The sequence below is a fragment of the Amblyomma maculatum genome, chromosome 3 (assembly GCF_055883805.1).
Source record: "Amblyomma maculatum isolate TAMU_Amacu chromosome 3, ASM5588380v1, whole genome shotgun sequence".
Classification (NCBI taxonomy): Eukaryota; Metazoa; Arthropoda; class Arachnida; order Ixodida; family Ixodidae; genus Amblyomma; species Amblyomma maculatum.
The window spans coordinates 156,085,033-156,111,745 of NC_139346.1; the positions used below are offsets into that span (position 1 = coordinate 156,085,033).

The 26,713-nt window shown below is 46.7% G+C and overlaps 1 protein-coding gene across 1 annotated transcript in view; it reads right to left on the reverse strand.

Annotated features, from left to right (window-relative positions):
* The window catches only part of LOC146196564 (neprilysin-1-like), a 118,514-nt gene that overhangs the window by 62,430 nt on the left and 29,371 nt on the right, over window positions 1-26,713 (reverse strand). The gene's annotated exons all lie outside the window — the stretch shown is intronic.

A 26,713-nucleotide genomic window follows, 5' to 3' on the forward strand; every position in this document is an offset into this window, starting at 1 on the left:
TACACGACTATAAAGCCGCTGTCCAACAGTTGTTGGTCATAGGCATCATTGTAAATATAGCCGGTAGCAGGTTCCGCGGCATTGACTCAATTTAGATACACGCGTCTTGTCCTATTAAAGGACAGGGGCAGGGGGAGTAGTCAAAGAGAGTGTTTCGTTATCAGAACCCTCCCCCCTAAATTTCCTGATTACTGGATCCCCCCTCCTTTCGGTTTTTTTTTTTTTTTTTTCAGCCTGCGGCGTATAACACCCAACGAAATATATTTCTGGATACGCCTGAGTAGCTTTGGGAAATCAACCCAACCACCTTTCATCTGAGTTGGTTTGGGGCATTACGGTGGGGACGTGGAAGCTCGCTTCGCAGTACGAAGAAGCACCTTCTACCTATGAAAACTGTCTCGCATTCAGTGATGTTGATGCTAGTACGAGTGTACCTGATATTATGCCGGTAGCTATCTGTAAAGTATGGAAAAGCGTGTTTAAAAATCTACGCTTAGTTACGGGCTTGCCTAGCGTGTATGAGCGTCCTCGAGTTTCTCTGGCAGGTAAAGAAGTTTGCTAAATTGATGTAAATTCTCGCTGATTAACTAGCGACGAGGTCTTTCTGTAATCGGCGAAATATAATTACGGCCATAAGCTCAAGCGTATCATTCGGTTAATTGATGCAGTTTCGTAGGCTGAAAACGCAATAGCGATGTCAACCAACGGGAACCAACCGCACAAGGCAAGCTTTCCGGAAAATCACTTTCAGTTGTGACTCATAACCTGAGTTGCATTAAGGTATATAACACTATCACCCAAACAAATTTCATATGAGTTGGTTCGGAAAATTAAGCCCTAAACAAAGAACCAAACACCTTCAACTGTGAGGAAACTGTCAAACTAAGATGCTGTTATGAATATAGTGAGGCTAATAGTGTAATCATCCGAAATGTAACGGAATCTCGCTCTTAAAATTAGTTCGGCGCCCTCGATGAGCAGTTAAGAATGCCATGATAGAAACAATGAGGCGAGTTTGGACAATGAAGAGTATAAAAGAAAACAATCCCTTAGGGACATTATTTGGAGATTCGCGTATTGACTGTCACGGTGCAATCTTACGCAATCCGAAAAATTGCGTTCGTAAACAAATTCCCGTTCGAAATATTCATTTGTCCAGAATATCTAGGTATGGGCGCTACCCAAACTACGTTCATGTACTATCTCGCAGTGCACGTTCGTGATGCTCAAGGCTACACGCAACACAAGTAGCTAAGGCTCGTGTGGATCCGAAGCCTGTGCCCGTATTCTGCAACGGCCGACCCAAGAAACGTACCGTACTTGGTGTACTCAGACGTACTCATGTAGTTGGCGTATCCTCATCGCGCCACGGCTAGCGTTGCCGCTGTTTTCTGTGAACCGGTCACGTGTTAATGCTTTAACATTATTAGCTTCATAGGGAAAGACATGCAGCATTGGTCACATCATTCCAGATGTGAAAGTGACGTCACCAGACCAGAAGTGATAACTGTACGTGTCTGTATATCTTGATCGTGTCTCAGCAGCCAGCTCTAGACATCGTCCGGGAAACAGCTAGTCAAATGACTCAGGTGTGGCTGCGAATAAGAGTGCTGCGTGAATACAGCCCTGAAAAGGCTGATACAACACTTGATGCAAATGCGTTACCAGCTTCCGATACTATAACTGCGCTGCTTGCACATGGTATATATTAAATATATTAAATAGGAGCCCCTGTGAATTCTGTACCTCTTAGTTCTAACCTGCGTACGTGAATGTATTTTGCAACGCAAGCTGCGCCTCTTAAGGCTTCAAAGGACTCTCCTGGGGAAACCAGTAAGACCCTGATGCCATGACGCCTACATGGCGTTAGCCGAAGCATCATCATTTGCTCAGCGCATGCGCAATGGTATAGTGCATGCGCATAATGAAAGTTCCTGCTCTGGCATATATATGGTATGAAGCACCGAGGCACTGAAGCCTCTCCGCCGTCGTCATTGTGACGTCCCGCGCCAGGTGATAGGCCCATATTAAACAAAACATATAAGCAGCGTACGACCACTAACCTAATTGGGAACCACGGCGAAGCGCGCAGGTCAGCTTCCGTGGCCGCCACGTTAGGCAACCTAGCCTTCGCTGCACCCGACAGCGCACATATTAAATTACTTTCTCGCTCTGTGCATCACCATATTCATTGTGCGCAGGTAAGTCACAAAGGAAGACCACATAAGTGCAAACAAAAATTGGACCGCTTGGAAAAAAGCTGCCTACATCTCCTTGTCAAAGTCCCCCAGGGTGGATCAGGTTTGTAATAAAGGAGCAATTACACATTTCCATCGCACCAAACGGCAGCCATACGGCTACAAATGAAGCACTGGAGCTTTCTTAACAACCAAATTTGACAAAGCTGCACAGCTCTTTCATAGCCGTACGATTGTATTCGGCTTGATGCTAATGAGTAATTACTCCCCTATTTCACTTTTGTGGGTCAGGGGAGAGGAGAGCAGTTGGTAACAATGAAGGCTTCCACCTGTCAAGCCAATCCGCTCGGGCAGTCGTGCCTTGCCGCGTGTGCTGACATTTGTGCTGCTCTATGTCGTTGCTGTAAGAACGAGCAGGGATAGAGCAAAGGTTGCTGCCTGAGCTCCCGGCCTAGTTCAGAACCTTATATCACAAAGGCTGATGTGCCATGCCTCTAATCTTAGCTCAATTAATTCTTTTTGGTAAGTGGGTCGTCCACAAAAACTTTTAATATGGAATAAGTAATAGGGGTCCGAAGACCAGCGCCATTTATACAGGTCTCTATAACACCTGTTGCGGTGATAAAACGAAAAAGACATTGACCATCGCATACCCGTTCGCTGTCGTCAGAGGCAATGTTATGACTGTGGTAGTATCCGGGTTCACATTGTGAATTAGCAAGTAGACGGTCAGCACGCCAAGGATGAAAAGACACACGGCGGACAGCACGCAGCAAATGGCGATGAGGCCCTGGTTTCCCTGCTGCTGGACCACGACCACATCTCCGGGACTCTCCTTGGCACCTTTTTTTCCATGCCTCTTCTTCCTCTTTCCGTGTCCCTTTCCACGTTCCTTTCCGTGTTTCTTTCCGTCTTCCTTTCCGTGTTCCTTTCCGTGTCTCCTTCCTTTCTTTCCCTTGCGTCCTTTTTTCTTCTTCTTGGAGTCCTTTTTCTCTTTGCCTTTCTTTGAATCTTCCTTTTTTTTCCCTTCCTCGAGCTTTGGCGAGACATTTTCAGCCTCCGGCTTCGTGATGTCCTTTTCAGTCTTCTTCGGGACATCCAGCAGACATACGTCTTCGTTCCCGACCTCCGCACATGTTTTGAGGAGGGCCCCTGTCTTCAGCTCACTATGGAGAGCGCCATCCGCTTTCAACTCGCTAGCCGCAACCGCCTCGACAGGTGCCGCAACTGCGATGCCACCGGGCACCTCAGCTACTACAACAGTCGCTTTCTTGTCCTTCGGCTCTTCGGCCTTTGAACCGGCCTTCTTTTTCTTTTTCTTTCCTTTCTTTTCTTTCTTATCGGACTTCTTCCCCTTGGACCCCTTTTTGCTCTTTTTTCCTTTCTTGTCCTTCGCTTTTGTGGGCTTCTTCTCTGCGGCGCCTTCTCCTGGAGCGGTTTCACTGGCGGCACCAGCAGAAGGCACTTTAGGTGACGCGGCGCCTTGTTCTGGAGGCGCTGCTGGCTGTACGGGTTCCAACGTCGCTGATGCAGGTGCTCCCTTGAGATCACTAGCGCCCACAGATACACTTTTCCCGGCTTGCTCAGGTCCTGGCCCAGTCGCTGTCACAGTTATTCCAGGAACACTCGAACCGGCGGACGTTGTGGCGACTGCCGTGCTTGACACAATTGTCGTGGAGGCAGGAATATTGCCCGCGAGCAAGGACGGCCCCTTGTGTTTCTTTGGATGTTTTTTCTTCTTTTTCTTCTTCGTTAGGGGTGGCTTCGGTGGCTTGCTCTCCTTCAGGGAGATGCTCTGTGGGCAAATGCGCACCACACTGGGCCGTCGTTGAGTAGGCGGTGACATGACCCCCGGAGAAGTCGGTTGTGAACCAACCAAGCTTGTGGACCACTTCATTTTTTGCGACGGCTCAGAGGTCAGAGGTGACCCCATGCCCCAGCGGTGCGTGGAGAACAACAATTCATGCATATAACTGGGCAACGTAGACGTGGACCACTTGAAAGTGCTGTCACCTAAGTCGGCGGCGCCCGCTTTGTCCCGCTTCTTTCTTTTCAGACCTTTCTTAAGTTTGGCCGCATGACGAGCGGTGGCCGTATATATGTCCACTTCCTGAGGAGCAGTGGGCTCGACTTGATGCTCTGGAGAAGCCGCGGCGAAATCCTTTGATTCGAAAGCGTCTTTGTCATGATCCAGAGTGTTGGCCAGCCCGCTTATGGCCTTTTTCTTACTCGCAGCTGCTGTAGGCCGGGGCCCTTCGCCCGTAGCAGTGGAGTAAGCTTCTGACATCGCCTCAGCTTCCTTGTACCCACCGGCAGCGCCAAATCCACCGTCCTTCCTTTCACCTCTAGAGCTGCGATGTATTTCTTGGCGCTCACTAGCAACATCTGAAGTTGCTCCTGTCTCCACAGTCATCGCTTTTTCAGGGCTATCCTGCCTTTTCTGTTTGCGAGGTTTCTTTCCCTTCTTGCCCCTTATCGATTTTTTCTTCTTGGTGACCCTGGAAGCATCTTCGTGCTTTCCTTCAAACTCTGATTCCAGCAATGTTGTGGTCGTGGAACGTCCTTCTGTGTCTTTCTTTGATCTCGTTGTGCCACCTTTCATAGGCATACTGGTATACAACGCTTCATGCTCTTCGCCTGGCACACCCAAAACGGAAGCGGCTGTGCTCTGCTCCACGTGACCCACGCCTTTCTTCTTTTTCTTACGGTGTTTGGAATGCTTTTTTTCAGTTGTCTTCCCTCTACCTTCCTGTTTTTCCTGCACTGAATCCTGCACAGTCGCTTCCCCCTCAAGATTCTTGGCTTCGGCCACCTGTGATACTAGTGACTCGTGAATTTTGTCCAAAACGCCTGGGACCCCAGTAACGGTTTTAGGCCACAACGAGTCCTCACTTCCCTCGCCTTCTGCTTCCACCGGACCCTTTTCAGAGAAGACAGGCTGAGCTTTTGAAGGTTTTCTGCGTTCGGGTACGTCTTGTCCCTCCGGCGCAGCGGTTTCACCATCGACGGGCTGGGGCTTCGATGGCTTTCTGCGCTTGGATAAGTCCTGTTTCTCCTCTTCTGCAAGAACCTTCACGTCATCGATTTGGGACACTATTGATTCTTGAAACTTGTCTAGAACGCCTTGTACTCCACTAGTAGCTTCAGTCTGAATGCTTTCTCTGCCTTCCTGAGACCTTACATGCTTGGGCCCCTTTCGAGCCTTCCCTTTTTCCTTCTTTTTCTTCTTTCTGGCTCCCCCCGAAAAAGAACTTTCCGTTTCAGTGAGCTCAGCTTTCTCTTTTTTTCGCTGTTTGGACGTCTTCAGTTTTTCTTCTTCAGCAAAACCTTTTATGGCTTGCATCTGGGATGCTAGTGAGTCTTCGAACCTATCCAGAATTACCGGAACAGCGCTTACAGTTTCGCGGCTGAGAGATTCTTTGCTGGAAGCTGTTCTACCTCGCTCGACAAGTTCCGCTGGCTTGTGTCCCCGTTCTCGCGATTCTACGTGGCCTTCGATTAGATGCTTGCTGCTATCAGTGCGCGGTGGACCCAGTAGGCGCCCAACGATTTTCTCTACCTTCATCGAGATTGACCGCAGCAGCTTTCCTGCGCTCTCTCCTTCAGCAGTGGTTCTGCTGAATTCGATGCCGATGTTGACTGAGCGTTTCTGTGCGCCCTTCCCAGAAGAAAAATTGGAAAGTGCCACAGCGGAGGACACCTCTATTGAAGACTCAGCTCCGTCATCAGGGGCCGAATCTTCCTGTGGCGGCGGCTTGCTATGTTTGGCAGTTACTGGCTCCATTCTTCCACGACGATTAGAAATCTTCGACTTGTGATGTACTTTCACGACCACAGAGCTTGAATCCGAGTCTGAGGCATTGTCAGCAGCCACTGCGAGGTGCTTGTCTGATGCCTTTGAGTACCGTTCACTCCGTGGGGACTGCGGTTCCTGATGCACGCTCACCGAGAGACTGGACGAGCTGTAGGGTTCCTCGGCGAAGCCGGCCTTGGCCATCAAGCATGTCGTGTCGCCCATCTCGTGTCTTTTGCTGGCCATGGAGGTGGTGACAGCTTGGTGACCTTGCAAGATCTTTCGGAACTTTCTTGAAGCAACATCTCGTGTCCGCGAACTTGGGGCAGTGCGTGGACTGGCGCCGCCCGCTGACGGCGACGGACGCCTGCCGTCAGCGGTTGCCGGCAGCCTTGACGTTACGTCCGTCATCCTTGGCCAAACCTCAGCATCTGAAGAATCGCGTCGTCGCGCCCTCTGCCGCGTCGAAGAGCGACCAGAGGTCAAAGAGGGTAGTTGCTTTCCGACGTCTCGCGTTCGCTGTCTTGGAAAGCCCGGGCGGTCTCCGCTGCGATGGCCGCTGCCAGTGCTCTCTGCGGAGTCGCCCATGACGGCAGAGGGAAGGCTTGGGCGAACTAAATATGTCACGATGCCAGTCGATTCTGAAGCTGGGCACGCGGGCTCTGGGCGTGCCCCGCGAGTTGGGCGACGGTCAAGGGAGCTTCGTTGTCTTCGATATAAGCAGAACGTGTTAATTGGCTTCTCCCTTTTCTTCAGATTATTTTACTACAATTGTTATTATTATTATTACAAGTGTGATTCTCCTTACAGCTGTGAACTGTCGGAACATGATTGCCGTAATCTAGTTGTGTAGTTCATAAGCGTTCCATACAAATCCCCTCGCTCAGGTGCATTTGCGGCAATAAACGTTACTATTCATCCTCATCAAATCCCAACGCTCAGCTCGGGTACACAGACTAAAAAAAGTGGTGACTTTAATTGCGACTTCATGTTCGAAATGGCCAATGCTGTTACTTAGGTAACATTTTTTAATTAAAAATAACAAGTACCTACGAGCTGCGTTCGCGGGTATAAAATGAGGCATGTAGCCCCGGGCTCTGACGTCATCACCAAAATGTTAACCACCCACTCATAGGAGCCCTGTAATATCGCACCAAATACTTCATGTGATGGTAGAGCGGAGAAATTTGGAAGCTGCCGATGTCATCTATATTTCAAACCTGGAGAGGACGTAAACCCCAACCTGCTGCCCATCTCTCTACCGCCCTACACAGGCAAGCTGAAAGGATGGTGCATGACCGGCTCACCAGTCATTCATACGGCCTAGCTGCATCTTTCCTCACTTCCTTAGGGTTTCGGTTAAACATCTTCACATTAGAGGTACTCCTCTATCTAAAATTGGAAGTAATTAAATCTCCTCGCAGACTCTCCATGAGAGCCATCCTAGCTGTACTTGTGTCCGCCTATTCCTTCACGTTTAACCCTCGTTTCTCGCTCTGTACCTCGCTCTGGTGAAATGCTTTCAAAGGGGCGTTAGACGATAGAGCATGCGGTGATTCTGGGAAGCTCGCAGAAACCATGCTGGGGCCGAAGAAGGTGCGGTTAAATCCGTAACTTTCTACGAAACCAGACAGTATACCCATCGACCTGGGAAACAAGAGGTCGAACCCAATTCGTATTAGAGACAGAGGCATAACGCAAGAAGCCGTTTTTTTTTTCCTTCATCTTGGGCCTGGCGGTACGTAATCTAGCTGAAAACCTTAACCACATATATTTGCAATTCGAAATGCTCTTCACGCCGATTACATCACAATCTCGACAACAATTAGAAACATATTAGACATGAAGAATCCGAACTTCGAGCAGCTGCCGCCTTCCAAAATTATGCCGAGGGAGACGGGCTGAAGAGATCACCCAAGAAGACATAACTCATTGGCTCCACTGCCACGCCGACGTTAGGGCGCTCTATGCAGCTATTGATCGAAGTCGTGCCCAATACGTAGAAAACACAACAAATGGTCTTCATATTAACAGCCGAGGAATCAATGAAACAATCCTGGTGAGATTGGAGACCTGTGAAGCCCAAATGAATCGAAAAATCGGCAGCGTCACCCACAGCAGAACCGAAACGCTAGAAAAAAAGACTCCGTCCGCTTGGTATAGGCATTCGTGACCAGCAAGATAGTCATTACGGTAAAATATCTGAGCACAAACAAACCAATGTTAAAATTTTAACATCATCACCCGCAAAATTTTAACCAGCCCCATAGTATCACTGCGTTTGGAGCGTCTTCTCCTCAATAAAACGGCTTTCATTCTCTCTCCATTGCAACAAAGGCGGTCGTTATCGCCTTACCGGCCACGCACGTCACCTCAAACACACAATGTCTTATCGCAAGTTTCGTTTCGAAACCTTCCCTCCAGACACCTTTCTGTGACTATACTGTAAAGGCTAGGCGGGAAAGAGGATAGGCTTTTGTCCTTGTCTCAAAAATAATGGACTACCTCAACCCTACTGCATCCACACTATCCTTCCCGCTCCTCCGTTCACCCTATCTCCCTACTCCAAACAATACACTCCATGGCACGGTGACTAACACAGATCTCCTTCCCTCTCCTGCCTAGTTACCGCTGCAGAGCCAGAAAATATTGTGTGCGAGCACAGACTGGATCTCCGCTGACAGTGCCCATTTTGAAAACGCCAAGTACATAACAGAAATATAGTTTGGGTACTTGGGCATCAATGGTGCACTGGAAAGAGTACGCACACTTTGTCGCCGGAGAATGTTTCCTCTGAGTTCCTCAGTTTCCTCTCGAGGAGCTAAAACACGTAAGCTTGCTGCAATACCACAGACTTAAATGTAAACGGCATCGCCCGCCAGCGAAAAACCTCAGAAAAATATAAGCAATCAGATATAGAGGTTAAGTTAAGAGGTTAACCACCGATCTAGATTACACATCACGCATCCAGGATGTAGTAAAGAATCCCAGTTTTACGGAGAGAAGGCGCATCTCTTTATGTGATGTGGGCCTGCGAAGAAAAGCCGGAAGTCAATATAATAACTCTCTAACAATTGTCACAAACAATAACTAATTTCCCTTGTCTGGGTAGACTTACATGTGAAATATGTAATGACATCGGAGGTGCGGCATCGGAGTCATTACTAGAGACTTTGAGCACAATATGTACTACTGACAATGACCCATCTTCGTGAAAACATGATGATGTGGTCCCGATCATCAAACCCAAACGCATCCTACCAAGTTAAGCAGCCTCCTACCGACAGTTGTTTGCGTCTACACTTTGTAAGCTATACTACAATGTATACACGGCTATCATGACGGCTGAAATCGGTGCCGCTGACACCATCCGGCTCAAACTGACTTCCGCCCTTCCTTTTGTCCTCCTCTGTTCGCGCTGCCTCTTATAACTATAAATTCTAACCAACAGGCCCAAACCAAGATTATAGTTGGTTATCAAGCCCCGTTCCAATCCCTTACCCTAAGAAATCAGGACCCCTTCCAGAAAGACAATAAAGGGTTCATGCAAGTTATCACCGGTCTTCTTGTTTGACACTTAATTCACTTCAAATTAACGTTTAAGCAACCCTTCAACACCTACTCTTCCGCATTTTTTTTTACTCTATACTCACCCGCTACTTCAGGCAACACCTCGGAACCCTATCTTGTCAGTGAGCTGAAGTCACAAATCGACGTTCATTTATTGGCCCAGAATAAGAGATCATCAAGCGCAAACATTGTGCACTAAATGTCATGCTTAACTTTCAACGTTAACTAGAAGAAACTGACACCCTCCGCCGGCAGACTCGATACATGCGCCTCAAGCTTACGTAGATGCAAAAACGATACGCCATGATTTGCACGCAAGAATTGTCTGTGCAGCTTTCCTTGATGTACGCAAAACATGTTCATATGTCACAGAACCGCCACTTCCCTCTGTTAATTACAGCAGAGCTCGTAGCCATTCATGACGGTTTGGTACTTTACCGGGCCGCCTGTGTGTGCACCACCGATTCATATGATCTTATATATATATACGAAGTGCAAAACAAACAATTCAGGCGCTACAGCGTGTATCATTATGACATGTATCTACTACCCGGGAGATGGTTGGCGACGTCTTCCACATGATATGATCGTTTCTTGCCCTCTCCACGTTGTGTGGCATCGGCCACAACGCACCATCTCAGGTAAGCTGACAATACATCCGACAAACTGAACTTGAGATACCTGCTGTCTGTGCTGAAGCGGTTCGCTGGAGACGCCGTACTGCCTGAAAACGAATTTTCCGCCGCTTAACGCGTTCTTAACGGCGTCAGTCCGACCTCCCTGTTGGAATTTCTTGCCGTGAGGCGGCAGTGTTCTTGAAGATCCGGGTGGGTAAAGCGCTGACTCCTGCGATCAACGCCTCCTGGACATAGCTCGCCTCATGTGCCCCTCCTTTCCTACTCCCACTACAAAGGCGAATGCAGACCTTTTTTTTTTTTTTCTTCTTTTTTTTTTTTGGGGGGGGGGGGCAATTCAGCGCGACCATCGACAGAACACATGCTAGAGAGAGGATTACCGCCCTCGCTGGCCACCAGATACAAGAATTTGAACAGATGAGTATTACCAGCTGAGGTATTCCAAACTGGTTTTTTTTTTCATTAACGCTGTAGCGAAGTTTGCTCCGAATGCAGAAGAAAAAGAAGGCGGGGTGCCCAACCGAGGTACGTTTGTACTCACCCTTGTCCGCTGGTGCGTTTCGAACCAACGATCTTCCGAAGCCGAGCCTGACGCCCAAGCCATCATTTCTCCGTCACCTCCCACTCTCCTCCCCTCTCCCCTAGTTATGGAGGGGGATAGACATCTCCTGCACTTTGCACCTGCTAACGGAAGCCCGTGCCTCTGCGTACACTAAGCATGGAAGTGAGGAAAATGTTAATCGGATGTCACGCACTAAAAGGCCAATCTACATACGATGACGCTTTCAGTCGGTAATCAGCCAGCGGCAGCTGGGGCCATCACAGCGGCTCCGATGTTCTTTCAGAGGCATCCAAAATGCGCACTACTTCACTAAAGAGTATATAGAATTAGCCTTGCATCACGTTCAAGCTACAGCGAAAATGATCCTTAATGTTAGCCGATACAGCGAAAGCAGTGCTACTCTCGTCCCTGTTCGCCCATCGCTGTGGTCCCTGATTGCCTGGCGTCTCGGCTAAGTATGCGCACCGCTGTTGTCATTGTTAGTTGCGCAGACCGGAGCCAGGTGCGTTGCTCTGTACGAACAACTTTACCGCTTGTCGACGACACTTTTTAATGGCACACAAACATTTATTCACGAGGATTTTATTTTAATGGGCTGAAACGCTAAGTCAATTGTGGATAACCAGAAATAAATTAAATATTTTCAGAACTCGGAAATGAGAATATTTCGGCGCCGCTAACGGTGTCTATACAGCGAAATAATGAGAAGGGTGGTGGTGGCAAAAACATTTAATGCCAATGATATGAATAGTGGGGGCGAAGCTGAACCGAATATGGAACGAAAGCATTAGCAGCGGGTGACCAAGCGCTCTTCTCCCTCTTCTTCTTCCTCTTCCTCTTCTTCTTCGTCTTCTAGGCGGCTGTTGAAGGTCATTCGTGACTGCGGCTACGGACTACGCGACGGGCCGAAACGCGTAGTATAGCTTTCGCTATAAAACACAGCAGGAAAGCGAGTCGAATATCGCACCGAACTTGTACCCCCGCCGCGGTGGTGCAGTAGTTAAGGTGCGCGTGCATCACCCGATGTTAAAAGGTACCACCCAGTGGAATTAACTGCAATGTTAGCGAAAATATTTGGGATTGTTCTCCGAAAGCCATGCGCATGATTTAACAAATGGCTACCGATTTCGCGTGGTTAGGCTATATGCGAGCTAGGTGGCTAGTGCTTCGGCTTTCATTTCGGTTTCGATTTCAGGTCACACTTTCTCATTAAGATACAGTCGTAATATAGCACGTGTTAAAGAGCCCCCGAAAAAGATACAAACTCTCGCCTTAACCAAGGCGTACGAACCTGCCTGCATGGCTTAGGAGTAGTATGGGCTGGTTGGTGAAGATTCATGTGAAAACCAGCGCACATGACACCAGACACTCGCCGCGCTGGTGCAGTGGTTAGGGCGCTCGACTTCTGTGCCCAAATATCGGGATCAAATCCAGGACGATGCGGTCGCTCATCGATGAAGGCGAAAAGCAAGGTGCCCGTGTGCTCAGCGATGTCACCGCACGTTAGAAAACCTCAGTTTGTCGAAATTCCCAGAGCCCTCCACTACGGCGTCTCTCAACCCAAGTCGTTTTGGGACGTTAAACCCCTTAAACCACTGAGACACCACTGAGACACCAGACAAAAAACAAAAAGGAAACAGCGCCGGAATCATGACAAAGTCATCCGAGACGTTATGGAAACCTTTTTTTATTAGAAAGTAAGCTGAAAGTCGTGTTAGCGCACCTTCTGTTGGCCTGGTTGATAGGTAACTTTATTACTTGGATGACCAGGTGAACCCCGCTTCTAATTAGTAATATTTGTCATGTGTGAGCTTGCTTACTGGCTTCGCTAGGATCATCCGCACCCGGTGCAAAAGCATGGCGCGCACCCCCTTTTTCGCCCATGTTTTAAGCAACGAATCGCAACTTCAGTGGCATTTTTTTTTCTTTTTAACCCTTCGACGCAGCGATCGTGCCCCACGACTGACAACTCAGTAAAACACATCAAAAGCACATATTTCCGAAAGAGGCAGAAACACTAGCACGTGTAAGTTGTGAGCAAATTCACTGAACAAGCGGCTTAATTAAGACAGGTGACGGCCCTGTAGGAAAGGTATGGGAAGCCAACTTGCACCTCCAAAAAGTGCAAATTGATTTCCGCATCCAGACTGCAAAGTTACCAACGCTTATTGACGCCATCAACAAAAATATTAAGCGCAAAATCGCTTTTTGCACCTGGGAGACGGCGGACGTCTCCAGGCTCAATGTTCTTTTTTACCACTTTCAGCTGCATTTCCCATTTTAACAATGCCTTTTTCAGAGAAAAAAAGGTAAGAACCGCATAATGCACTGCATGATCACCCTTGGGTACATTCACTCTCAATTCCCCTTTTAAAGCACCTGGCTTTGCTAAAGGTTCCCTCCTTCTTATTATTTTATTTATTTATTTATTTTATTTATTCAATACTGCAGGCCTTTACGGCCCAAGCAGGAGGGGCATACAAATGACATCAGCGTATTTTTTTCTATTCAGCGCATAGTGATCATCAGACTTGCCAATATTCCACTGAGCAGAAGGCATTCCGTGCCTCTCGGCGTTTTGAAAGTGTGAGGCGGATGTGTAACTGCGCCGAGGAGTGAGAAAGGCATAGGGGATAAATGAACAAGAGAACTGCCGGAGAGATCCTGCCAGCGGTGCTCGCTTGGGAAAGGAGAGTGAACTGCGCATACAGAAATAGAAGCGATGCGGCGGCGCGGCAGCAAACGGTTGACGTCTAACGTTCTCGCACACAGGTTTCCGATGGGTACGGGTTAACGCTGGTATTTCCATGGTACACGCACGTACAGGCTCAGTCCAACGTTAAATTCGCGTGGAGTCTCTGGCATAAACTAAGGCATGTGTTCTCATACACTCCTAACAGAATAATTCGTTCAACAAGTATGTGACACTGGTCAGTCAGTGTCTCAGCGGCACAATGCACGCCTTTTCGCGTCTTTACACAATAATTGATTTCATTCCCCGCCAATTCCCCCCTCTCACTGCCCAGCTGCCACCCCCCCCCCCTTCCCCCCGATTGCGGCACCCGGTGCGGACCGCACCCTCCTCACGACGCCACTGAGCTTGCTCTTATGTGGAAGTGACGTGTGCAAGCGGCTACCTAATTTATTTGCTCGTTTTCTTCATTAAAATTTCGGTTGCGAGTCAGTGCTTGTGGTGTTTCCCACTTGTTATGTCTGGTGTCTCGGTGTGCGCTATTTTTCACCATGAGTAGCGTGTCCTAGTCGGTATTTCAGGGTCCCGGTGGGTTCGACTCCCATCTCAGAAGTGCTGCCCAAAGTGGCGAGGCTATTCAAGTTCCGGTTTCAGACATCACACCACGCCCAAACGGCTCAGTGGCAGCTCTAGTGTTAGCGTGCTAAAAAGTTATCCACTGCTCAGCCCACCTCGTAACAGAGCTTTGACAAAGCTTCACCCGCGTCACTAGATTTCTTCGTCAGCACCGGATGCTCCGTATGCCTTTATGACAATCAGGTCACTCGAATCGTCATTTCTTGCTCAGGTTGCTCCGGGTTACAAAGTACGTACGAGTGGACTATTTCTTTTTTCTCATTTATTTATTTTTGTGTTCCTGTCTTTATTTTTGTTTTTGTGTTGTTTATTTATTTTGCACTCAGGGGTATATACAGCACGTAACAGTCTCCCTCTGTTTGAGCGTGAGAGTGCCTTCCTGACTGCTACACTCCTCCGCTTGGACTCTCGCCCTCTCATACAAGCTAAGATTCTGGGCCCTTGGATGACACCTTCATCAGAAAGGGAAACAGTGAAGGCGCTCTTTAAGTTTTTTTAAGCGACTCGGGGTTGATTTCTAGACTAAGTGTACGCTCTCTACCCCCTTTCGCTATAGATCTCTGGACATGTGACAGACTTCTTTATTTGGCGCTATTTGTTTCCTTTTTCTCCCTTTGGTCCCCTCCCCACGTGTACGGTATATCATACTGGGCATCGCCTATAGTTAAGCTCCCTGGCTTTCTATTCTAGTTCTCTCTCCCAAAGAACTTGACTCGATCATTCACTTTTTACTGCTACTAAGAGACCAGAACCTTGTGGCGTGACTGGTTCTCTTTGTGTAGTTTTGGACAGTTATCGCCGCGAATGTGAAATCTACATCAGCATTTGGAGTGCCCATTCACAGAAGTGCGCTAAAGTACACAGAGTTCCGCGGGGCTCTGCACTTGTTGCCCTAGCATTTAAATATTGGTTGGCTCAATGGCTGTTACAGGACGCTCGACTTATTGATCCCAAGGATGCGTGTTCGAATCTGGCCGCTGCGATTGCTTTTCGGTGGAAATGAAAATCAAGCTGCCTTTGTGCTATACGACGTTAATGCACATTAAAGAGAACCATGTGGTCGAAATTTCCAAGACCCTCATCTATGATGTCCCCCATGGCTCGAGTCGCGTCGGAATATTAAAGCCCAAAAACTGAACGTCAACATTTACGCTGACGACTTGCTCGTCCACTGGTACTAAAAGGACAGGTTCAATAAGCTGTTATGGCTGCATCTAATAACCGACATAACGCATAAAGCTTCATGCATACCTCTTCAACATACTCTGCCACGCTACATTATGGCGTGAACTGGTGCGTTTAAAATGGCGGTATTTTGAGACCGACCAAAGCGTGGATCACTTCCTCTTGCAATGAAGTGTGAACCTGTTGATGCTTGCTACTCACCAAGTGGTGATAGCCGGAAGAAAATGAAGAGAATATCGAGATCGCGGTTTTAAGCGGACGGCTGCTTCGCATTTAGGGCACGTTACCTGTTTTACCACTGTGATTCTTCTAAATGCCGTTTCACACATGTATTCAGACTATTATGTTCGCCCGTGCACCCTAAGCTTGAATTTCGAATCGTTTGTCTTTTTTAACTGTATTGGGCTTAAAAGGAGCATGAAAAGCTTTTTACAACGACTAGAAACTCGCACACGAGCAATCGGTATTCCATCAGTCCCATCTGCAATGTGAAAATATTTAAGCTTGCTTCACTATAACACTGAAGATATAGCCGATCAGAAACCATAAAATGATGCTCCTCCTCTCCTCCCACAACTCCGCTCTGGCAAGAAAAAGAAAACAGCTCGGGACAGCGTTCACAACGCCCCGTCCCACCCCGGTAACTTGGACGCGCCCAATGAGAGGCCGCAGCCAGGAAGCCCAGCTGACGTCACTGGGAAGGGGCCGGCTATGAACGCCTTACTCGGTTGTAAGTGGTTACCAGGAGCGCTCTTTTCAATTATTTCTAATTTATACGGTCCACGCTGAGCTTTCAAATATGAATACACCCTCCATGGATTTTCTGCATTAGAATATTACAATAAACGGTGGTTCAGCTGGTGCCATTTAAAGCACGAACTGAAAAAGTTCAATGCAGTTTTCTTCTCATGCATTATTAGGTGAAACGCGGTAGCCGAAGCTATCTGAGATTATGAGAAACATCAGTGAGTGAAACCTCGCAGATTTTCCTCTCAGGCAAGACAAACTGAATCTAATCTCCTTAACAAACAATTCCGAGACCAAACTGATTGTTCTCATAACCAAGAATAACCGTGTTTTAACGCACCGACAAAACGGCACCGGCCCCAGAATCTTTTTTTTTTCCTATTATTTCGTGAAAACTTTGTCGTACTAACACTACAATGGGCGCGTAGTCATTGATGGATAATTCAGCTAACCCCATTGGTGACTATGCTGTTAATATTTTGTGTCTTCAAGTCGGGAATTCAACGTTATTTTCGTACGATTGTGGTGTTCGTTTATTTTAAATAAAGCTCTGCTTGCTCATGGGCGCAGAAAATAGACAAATAAACTTCATTTTTCAGCTAGCAGTAAACGTTTCTCGTGAGGTCATTTGAAGTGATGATGAAGTGCTTACTGATGAATTACCTTTCCAGAAATTTATTGCGAAGAAAGAATAATTTCTAATTATTCAATTTTTAATTTCAGAGCACATCAAAAAGATGTTTTAAAACATGGCAGGCAGGTTTATTGTCAAACTAGAATTATTCTTGGCTGCGATAATTTAATCTGTTCGTACTGCATTGCAACGTATTCGTTCCAGCGCATACATAACAGCGTCAATCACTAACTCAGGCGGCGCGTTCCCATCAAGATTCTTCTCAGCTCAGCAATGTCCCCAAGGAGTTTTTGTGTTTGTTCGACGTAGTTCACGGGATTAACGGCAATCGCGGAAGTCCTCAAAATGATCTCGCCCTGAAACGAAAAGAAAAACATGTGATTTTTAAAAACAACTTCCGTTTTTTTTTTTTTTTTTTTTTTTTTTCAAAGCCTTTTGAGTTAATAACTGCATGGCATTCCCTGGAGTTCCCAGTGTTTGGCGCAAGAAATTGCTTTTTATTATTATTATTTTTTTTTCAATATGTCAGGTAAGTTCATTTTAAAACAATAAAATCATCAAACCCGAAAAAAAAAAACTTTGTTCGTGGCCAAATACACTTTTGAAAACAGATATTACTGGTGGAAAAAAAAAACTAGTGCGCACGTTGAATGGCTGAAATAGCAACTTTAAATGATGACGCTGTTCTGATGATGCCTAAGACGCTCTATCATAAACTCTTTAATAAGTTGCGTGTCATTAATGTTACTAACGTCGAAATAGGAGTGTTTGCCGCCAAATCTTGTTTGATGATGTCACAAAATTGGCAAATGTTAAAACCGATTTGCGTAGTTATGAACTGCCTCGTGGCTGCCAAACTTGGCGAGAATGATAAGGTGGGGAAAAAACCTACAGTGAAATTTTGCTTTGAACAAGTGAACCTGGAAAATTTTCATAAGTTGCCCTTTGAAGATTTCAGCCAAAATTTATTGTCGTGACATGATCAGAAGAGCAGCCCATTTCATAATCTAAAATGCAATCCATTTTTTTTTATTTGAAAGAATACAAAACTCCTTACTCTAGGCATTGATCCAGGCAGATTTAATCAAGAGAGTAGTAATTCTGAGCAGGAAGCAAGCAATAACTATTAGTCATGTGACGTGAATTACCTCAAAGCGCAAATCTCCTTTTGTGAAACACGAACACTACGGGAACGCTTAAACTACGGGAACGCGATAGCATTAGAAGCTATTACGGTAACTATTAAGATTACTTTTTGGTGTGTTCTGCGCAACATGAGAAAGTATTCAGGTTGCGAACGCGCAGTGATTGTGAACAGCTTTCTTTTCTACTGAAATAGCCAGTGAAGGTCATGGTATTAGTATTTGAGAACTAATACTCTCTCAGCGCTTAGCAATTAAAGCTAGCGATACTAAACCTATACATCTATACTCATGTCACATTCCTTAGAGTTCACTTTCTAGTCACAATATATAACTTCTCAAAATACGAAGCTATTTTGGAATCTACGAAAACAGTCAACCAAAACCGAGACTCAGCTGAGGGCCTGAGGCGATGTGACTGACTGATTCAAAAAACTATTTCAAGGAGGAACTTTGAGGTGGCCGGGTGTTCATGCGTGAAGCAGCGATGACATCACGAACGTTACTTGAAAAACGCACACGCGCGTGTTGAAAAGCTGAAGCAGCGTGACTGTAAATCGTTTTTTTTTTTTCTTAAAACGTCTGTGACGATCTAATAACTTTCTAAAAAATTTTTGTTCAGGTGCAGCGAGGAGAGCTATTAATGATCGGGTGTTTCTGGCGTCGAACATGAAGTGCTGTCCGTATAAATCCTTTAAACCGAAGACAGGGGAATGGCTAAGATTAACATAAACTTGTGCCCGAATTACACGCAGCATGGCTACTAAACCTCGCATGCGTGATCATCGTTAAACTAGAAAAAAACAGCAGGTTAAATATAGTATGAATATGTTAACAAAAAACTTCAGAACTTCTCTTTAAAAAGAAGTTCAGTTAAAGCCAGTCTTTTAAAACGCTTGCGTTTTCTCTTATACTTCAATGCAACGTATCGGAGCGTTCAAGAGCTCATCTAGAGATATGAGCCACGTAGAAAAATAGTTAATATCAAAAATACATATAAAAAATAGAAATTCTCACATTGTAGAATTCCTTCTTCACTCGTAGCGTGAAAATGTATGGCCTAAAGAGGATATCGAAAAGAGTGTCTTCAAACCTCGTGTCGTCCTGCACGCAAAAACACGTAGAATTACAAAAAAGAATACTTAACCAAGAGATAAGATCTCGACGTTCTTATGTGCAAGGCATAGGCCCGGTGGCTATAAACCATGCCGGACACTAAACAAAGTTATTACTCACTCGACCATTCACTATATATATATATATATAAATTGTTCGTGTTATTAGGCAGCGCACAGCTGTGGCGACTGGAGCATATGCTCAGTATTAGCAATGTAAAAAATGACCATCAGGGCCTACTGAATGCTGAATGACCCTAATGCTCAGATGGATGAACCATCTTTATCCTGACATCCTCCTCCTCCGCCTCGACTTCCTCGCCAGGCTGCAGGGGATCGGTTGGCGGGGAGAGGAGGGTAGTTTCACACTACTGTTAAAGGCATCAATTGTACACTCCACTTAATAGAGCTGTTCAAACGACACGTAATCTATCCAAACTACCTTCCTCGGCTACTCATACACCCCTTCTTCCAATTCACCCCGCCGTGGTGGCGCAGTGGTCAGGGCGCTCGAATACCGTGTCCAAGGATGCGGGATCGAATGCCAGCCGAGACAGCCGCTTTTCGATGAAGGCGCAATACAAGTGTCCGTGTGCTGTGCGATGTCAGTGCACGTTAAAGAACCCCAGGGAGCCGAAATTTCCGGAGCCCTCCACTACGGCGTCGCTCAGCCTGAATCGCTTTGGGAAGTTAAACCCCATAAACCAAACCAAACCTTCTTTCAATTCAACCTTGATCCCATAGTCAGAGAATAAAAACCAGCCAAGGGACGAGGACGAAGAAAGACGATGTACACACGGAAGCTGTGTACATCGCTGTGTACCGTGTGTACATCGTCTTTCTTCGTCCTCGTCCCTTGGCTGGTTTTTATTCTCTGACTATGTACCAAATGACCCAGATTTCAACCCTCCTTGATCCCATAAATCGCCTATTTGGCTAGCTGCGCGCTCAAGCCCGAAGCGCACTTCTACATGTGACCAAGAACACAATTTATAATTTAAATTTCTTTTATGTGCACTTTTTACTCCGAGAGAGAACCGTGGCCGAGGCGGACGGCAAGAAATGCAAACGTACGTGAGCTGCACACACGTAGACAAACGAAGAACCTTTGGAGACTATTTCTTTAACTTCAAAATGCCAATTAAAATCTCAGTCAACCTCGATCCACTCACGAAACCCGGGAAAATGTTATAAACGATTCAAACCTTCTTATACCCTCCCTCTGTTCCGACAGAAGCAGTAGCATCAACAACGACAAAAAAAAAAAAAAAAATCTTGTGATTTGATTGGCTCCCCTTGTGTTGTTCTGATGTAGATTATCTGGGTTCGAGAGGACCAAGCGAGAAGGCGGGGAGGAAGAGAGGAGAAATTAGATGCATCCACTTGATGCCATATGCCTATCACGCCTGTTAAACAAGAAACATATACCGAGCACCAACAAATATGACAAGAGATGAGCAGCAGAGAAGAAAAGAGAAAGAAGATTCGTCGATATCTCTACATTGTCTTTAAGCAGCTTACCGACGCGATTCAAGCGCTGTTACCGATATCCAAAGAACGGTAAGACAGAGATTTGAATAGGGAGCAATTACGGTTCCCTAGAGGCATGTTTTGTTTCTTGTCTTTTTCATTTCACAAGGTTTCAATGTGCAGACATCACTAGCGCAAAGCAGCCCTGAATGAGGTCTGCACTTTTTGAAAATATCCCCGCTATTGAACATGAACTTACATTGCTGGACAAAGTGTACATCTCTCCCAATTCTTCTGCAGACTTTCCAATCAGTTTTTCACCTTCTTCACCAAAACAAACAACCGACTGTTCACCGCTAAAGTCTGCCAAAGTTACCTGCAAGAACAAGGCACGAAGAACATGTTTTAAAGTAATTAAGACTGAAATCAGTGTGTGTGTGTGTGTGTGTGTGTGTGTGTGTGTGTGTGTGTGTGTGTGTGTGTGTGTGTGTGTGTGTGTGTGTGTGTGTGTGTGTGTGTGTGTGTGTGTGTGTGTGTGTGTGTGTGTGTGTGTGTGTGTGTGTGTGTGTGTGTGTGTGTGTGTGTGTGTGTGTGTGTGTGTGTGTGTGTGTGTGTGTGTGTGTGTGTGTGTGTGTGTGTGTGTGTGTGTGTGCACGTGCGTGCGTGCGTGCGTGCGTGCGTGCGTGTGCGAGCATGAACTCTTCTCACAGTGACCTACGGAAAAAGAACTCTATAAGAAATGCCACTTGGATCGAAGTGAACGACCATAGAATTGCACCTGAGACATATTTTATGAACCGCAAGTGGCAATGGGACAAGACTTCGACACATCGCATCCCTCCACACCACCGACAGAGAGTCTGTACGCTGTGGCGTATGACAATCACAATTAGCGCACAAGAATCGCGCAAGAAAGCTCACGTGTTGTTTATTAGCACGAAATGCGACAAAAGTGTGTTTATTTACCATGTTAAGAAAGTACCTCAGGTCCAATCAGAAATGCCGGAAAGCAAAACAAATCGCATTGTTCCGTATCGAAGTATAACATTGGCTGCTACCTGCGGTACAAAGCGTAAAAAAGAGCAGTAAGCTACGTCTTGATGTCACTCATTGAAAGCTGCTTACTCCTTGAGGCTTCCCATTTGCGAATTTGCGAGTTTTATGCTTAAACGCTGTGCGTCCCATCCACACCCGTGCAGGAAACTGGGAGATAGACATTAATGGATGCATGTTCCATTTTGGCGTGGACCGTGCACTGTGCACTAGAGTGGCCTAAAATTTCACGACCGCGAACTAAAATCCTTCACGCACTCCTCTGCGCGTTCGCTCGCAACGAGCTTCTCGTCCTAAGACCAACGCCTATTTTTCCTTTCACAACTTTCAGGAAGTTAATTCTCTCTCCTCCCTATTGCTAGCTTCAGCATCTCTTGCTCCTTATCTTCTCCTTTATGCCGTAGCTGCACATGATCGTCGCAAAGCAGACCACCAACAGTGCAAAATTCCAAACGATGTGGCGAGAATCAAACCTAGTAATGCAAAGTACTTGCAAGACCGCAACGGCCATGGCACATACCGATATCAGGGGCCTCCACTTGAAATCCTTTGTTTGTCGATTGCACTTCTCGCAGTGAAATTTGCCGTTCTCGAGGTCAACTATCTTCTTGCAGCAGGATTCCTTTGGGCAGGCTTTGTACATGGCGTTGTTCTTGTTGATTACTGAAACGTATGCCTTGACGTTGTAGTAATCTGGTCCATCTTGGCCCAGACGCTCCGCCCTAGTTTGAGCCAGACTCTTCCAGCGGACTTCGGCCCTGGCTGTGAACAAGAGAGGGAGCACGCACGCAAGCAAGAGGTCGAGCGTGTATGGAGAAGAGAGTCCAGTGCTTCCAGATGAAGGTATCGTACAGGAAACTAAACTAAACATCGTTAAGCGTAGATATATCAATATTATTCGAACTACTTGTCATATAGAACGCAAAGATTGTCTCGCGCAAAAGTATTGACCAACCCGCCATATATCGATCTCCAGTTTTACCCGTCGTTCGATATACTGAACAATGTATCACGCCTTTACGTGAGCTGCTGTCCCGAAGAGCACTTTTCCACCAGTTTCGCACGCAACAAATTGAGTTGCCTGCGTAGGGTTGCCTTTAAGCAACAGTCCTCGCGTGGTGTGTTTTGTCCACTTAGCTTTCCAAGCCACTGCAGGAATGAGCTGTACCTGATATTAATGAGTTACTACCATGTTTACAGTGAAATTGCAGTACAATTAGACATCTTATTAAAGACAGTGAATAGTTCTAAAGTAGCATCCACTACGACTTAATTGCGAGGTAGTTGAGCTCCAGATTGCCTAGGGGGCATTGCGCAGCCATTCCGTCGAGAGTTGTAACGTCGCTGATAAAAGCATTCCACTATATATGGGCACTATTATGTTTACATCTAGGCTACAACTAACCTTTTTTTACCGTAATTTTTCTTACGTCGGGTAACCTAGATATATTGACTTATTTCTCCATCCGTTCTAGTTTGATAGATATGTACTGAGGTTCGACTCTACGCCACGATACGGCGTTGTCAGTTTTCGCATGCAGTAAAAAAACGTTCATATCACAGGCCGTAGATATGTCTTCGTCACTTGCAGAGTTCTAGTCTTGAATATTGTTATTTATAAAATACAGCAGGCATACCACATCGAAACAGGAGGAGTCAGTACAATCAACACTTTCCACATCCTACCATCCGCACCTGTGATATTAATCACCATGACTTCCATAGTCCACTGTTTGGGATGAAAGCAATTGTTATTTAGGAGCACGTCAGCACTTCAACAAAGTACTGTTATATGCTACGACCCTGCGTCGTAGCCACGAACTGAAGTCTACAACGGCACTAAAATGAGTCGGCCAGCTACTCAACCTCACGACAACGTCCTGGGTCGACAATCCTTCAGGTCGAAAACATCTGGCGTTACTGCGTTGCCGCCGCTTTTCTGGGCCAGAATCCTTCCATAAGAGGATTTCAGGGCACTTTTGACCTCCTGAGATTGCAAAGGAGGTATTACAGTTGAAAAGCCTAAGGGTTCAACCGAAGCATTAACCTACCTCATAAGTACGACGACCACAGGTGGAATCGGGAACTATGAAATCCAAAATGAGACGGGTGACTTTCGCCATTCTTTCACACGCTCCTCCCCACATGCGAAGCGCGAGGGAGGCTTAATACCCACGACCACTTTCGGTCAGACAGAAATGTTGCAAGCTTTTGAAGCAGTGGCTTCACTTCGGCTCTCTTCGGCGAACGCTACCTATGACCTTCAAGGCTCAGCTAAGGTCAAACCTTCAGTATAAGTTCGGAGAACACTGGATGGTCAATGGTCAAGCCATTGCATACGTCAAGGGCCAAGGTCAATGTCATTTCAAGGACAGGTCAGGTGAAGTCAATGACATCAATGTCACTTCAGGGTCAACCAAAATTTGGTCACGTGATCGACTGGGCTCGATGAGGAGCCAAAACGCGGCATTTATGCGATAGGGCGTGACGCCACTTCATCCTGCACCGAGTACATGACGGAAGGAGCCCCGGCGCGCCTAGTCGGCTAGGCCATGCTGTGTTCCCGTGCTAAGCCGCGACATTACGGCCTCTTAAATCGAGTGAATAACGGAAGTAGCGCAGGCACGCCTGGCACGAAGTCCATATGTGTTCACGTGCTAAGCCTTGATGTCAAGGGCTGATCATCGGCGCGCCTACGCACTAAGTCCGCATGTGGTGTTCACGTGCTAGGCCGTGACGTCACGCGTTCATGTGAGCATAAATAGAAGATTCGCAGTCAGATCCACGGAGTCCAGTACCGAACAAGAGTGTCCCTGCACGAGATACAGCCGGCGTTTAGCCTCGTCTGACGATCCGGACAGCATTGCGATTCGCCAGGAGGGTGTACGAAAAGTTCACGAACGGGAGAGGGCAAAGAGAGCAACTGAGACACCGGAGGAGCGGAAGAATTATCGCCAAGCGGCGCCGTGGCGACGCAGCTAGGCGGGAATGCCGCGCGGCTGAATCGGTCGGCACTGCCTCTACATCTGAGATGTGGTTTGAAGAGCAAGGAAGTTCATAGCGAGAGACCGATGAAGAGCTAGAAACTAATCTGGAAGCGGTACGCAGGACCAACAATGTCATGCGACTTAGTGAGTTCATAGCTGCTACTCGTCAGTTTAATCAACGCCTCACACACAACCCATTTGGGAGTTTCTGGAAGTGTGTGACCGACTGTGGCACAAGCAGGACCTCTCGTCGGTAAGTGAAGGCCTGCGGCCAACTATTGCGTTAGGTTTTCCAGGCTGGGATGAGGAAACGGTGAAGAACACGGTCGTGTGTCGGACGTGCTGGGGCAGTTTGTGCAACCAGAAAGGTCTCTGTTGTATATCGTGAGCAAAGGGTACAAATACCCACCGATGCCACTCAACTCGCCGCCACTAAACAGCGTAGCCGAACTACTCATATCTTCTCGCATCGCATTCCTTCAGACTTGCTGCTTCACAAACTATCGTAACGGCCAGTTTGGGATAAACGGACCGATCGTAAGTTCCCATAGACACCTACCAGATGCTTCAGCTATTGCCGTGAAACATAGGCGACCAGCGGTCGGTATACTGGTGAAGATCAAACGACGTATGTTCGCCAAGACCACTTACCTTCCACCATGTCCATTGATTGACATGCTTGAGCCTAGCAAATACCAAAGAAACGCTCGACGAACAGCATAACAAGACTTTGCCAGGCTAAACCATCGTGAAGCTACCGCTTCTCACTCGGTTTACCTAAAGCTAAACCACCATAAATATTTTTATTGTCTGTACTACTCGCTTTCAGCTGCGACTCAAACCATGTTCTAACAAAATTTGTTCCGCAGTAGGATCTCGGTTTTTTCCAGACTACTCAAGAACTAGAAACTTTTTAGAGTCTTTACATATATGTCGACTTGGTGACCTTGATATCCTCTGTGTGAATGACATGCATATGAAGAGCACATCAAAACGCTTAATGTTGATCCACCACCTGTGGTTTGACGGGTAGTGACTTGCCACATCCGAAAACCATCTCGTCCAACATAAGTCAAGACAACTCAGTGCTTATTCGCTCTGCCGGCAAGTGTACCATCGTCTGCTGCAGTTGTTTCCTTCAATGCATGCAGCATGTTACAGAGCAGCGGTGGTATGAAAGTGCGCTAGAACTCAAGCTCTTCTGACCGCACCTTCGATTAAGTGGCGTCTATGACGTTTGATCTCTTCGAGTATACTGCCGCAAAGTAAAATGGCATTACCCAGATATGTCGAAGATATTTCTTTTCCTGCTGGTCCAAGTGACAGGTGGGCCCTGTGGGGGCGGCCATCAATTCTCATAATAGCGCGGGAATCAATCCGATCATCGCGTTTTTACATAGGGATTAACATCCGAAGTTATCTTCCTTGTTACAAGCTCTTCAAGTCATCAATAGGCTGTACACACAGAATGATGATTAACTTCATTTGGGATAGATGTTCAGCACAATGCGAAGATGTTTTGCAGAGTGCTTGTGACCTGCGGCCCTTAAATACATGAGCCCACCTGTCCGCATATGGCGGTCGATCAAACTGAGATGGCTGTTCTCCTTCATTCGTCTTCATTCACTCCCCTCCTGCTTTGAAGGGGTAGCGTTCACTGAGTGAAGTTTGGAGCTAAGATGGTTTGTTGTTTTGATCTTGTCCCTGAAAGACATCATGAAGATCTTGCGTTTACTTCAAGCCCTCTGTGATCCGCCTCTCTGGAAATCACTGTGCCGACTTCTGTTCGGTAGGATTCACCCCTGTTGCTCAGTGCAGACAGCCCATTCGAGTTAAATTAGGGTCATGCTTTGAAGCTCCAACTTCAATAAGCACATCTCCCGGTTCCCTCAAGTACTGGGTATTTTTGTCAGACAGCCTGCAGAAATGTGAAAGTCTGTTGGAGAAATCTTCTATAACATCCGGTCGGCCACAGCATTCCTAAACTTTTCCTAGACTTCCTTAACTCAACCTCGGCTTTTCGACGCGCACTTTATACAGATTGTAGTCTGTACCAAGCTATCACACAAGAGGGTCGAGCCCTGCGCTTGTCGGAACATGGAACGTCTGTGCCATACATGTGAATGTATGCTTCCACGACCGACTGTTTTCAGGAGGGCTGTCTGACTTCGTGACTGCAATTTCATGAAATCGTATCAAATGGTACCATTCGCCTTGGCTGTCAGTTCAGGAATGTTAACTTGATGCACTGAACCACGCAAGCCATTCCGCGTGACTTTTTAGAGCTTGAAGCG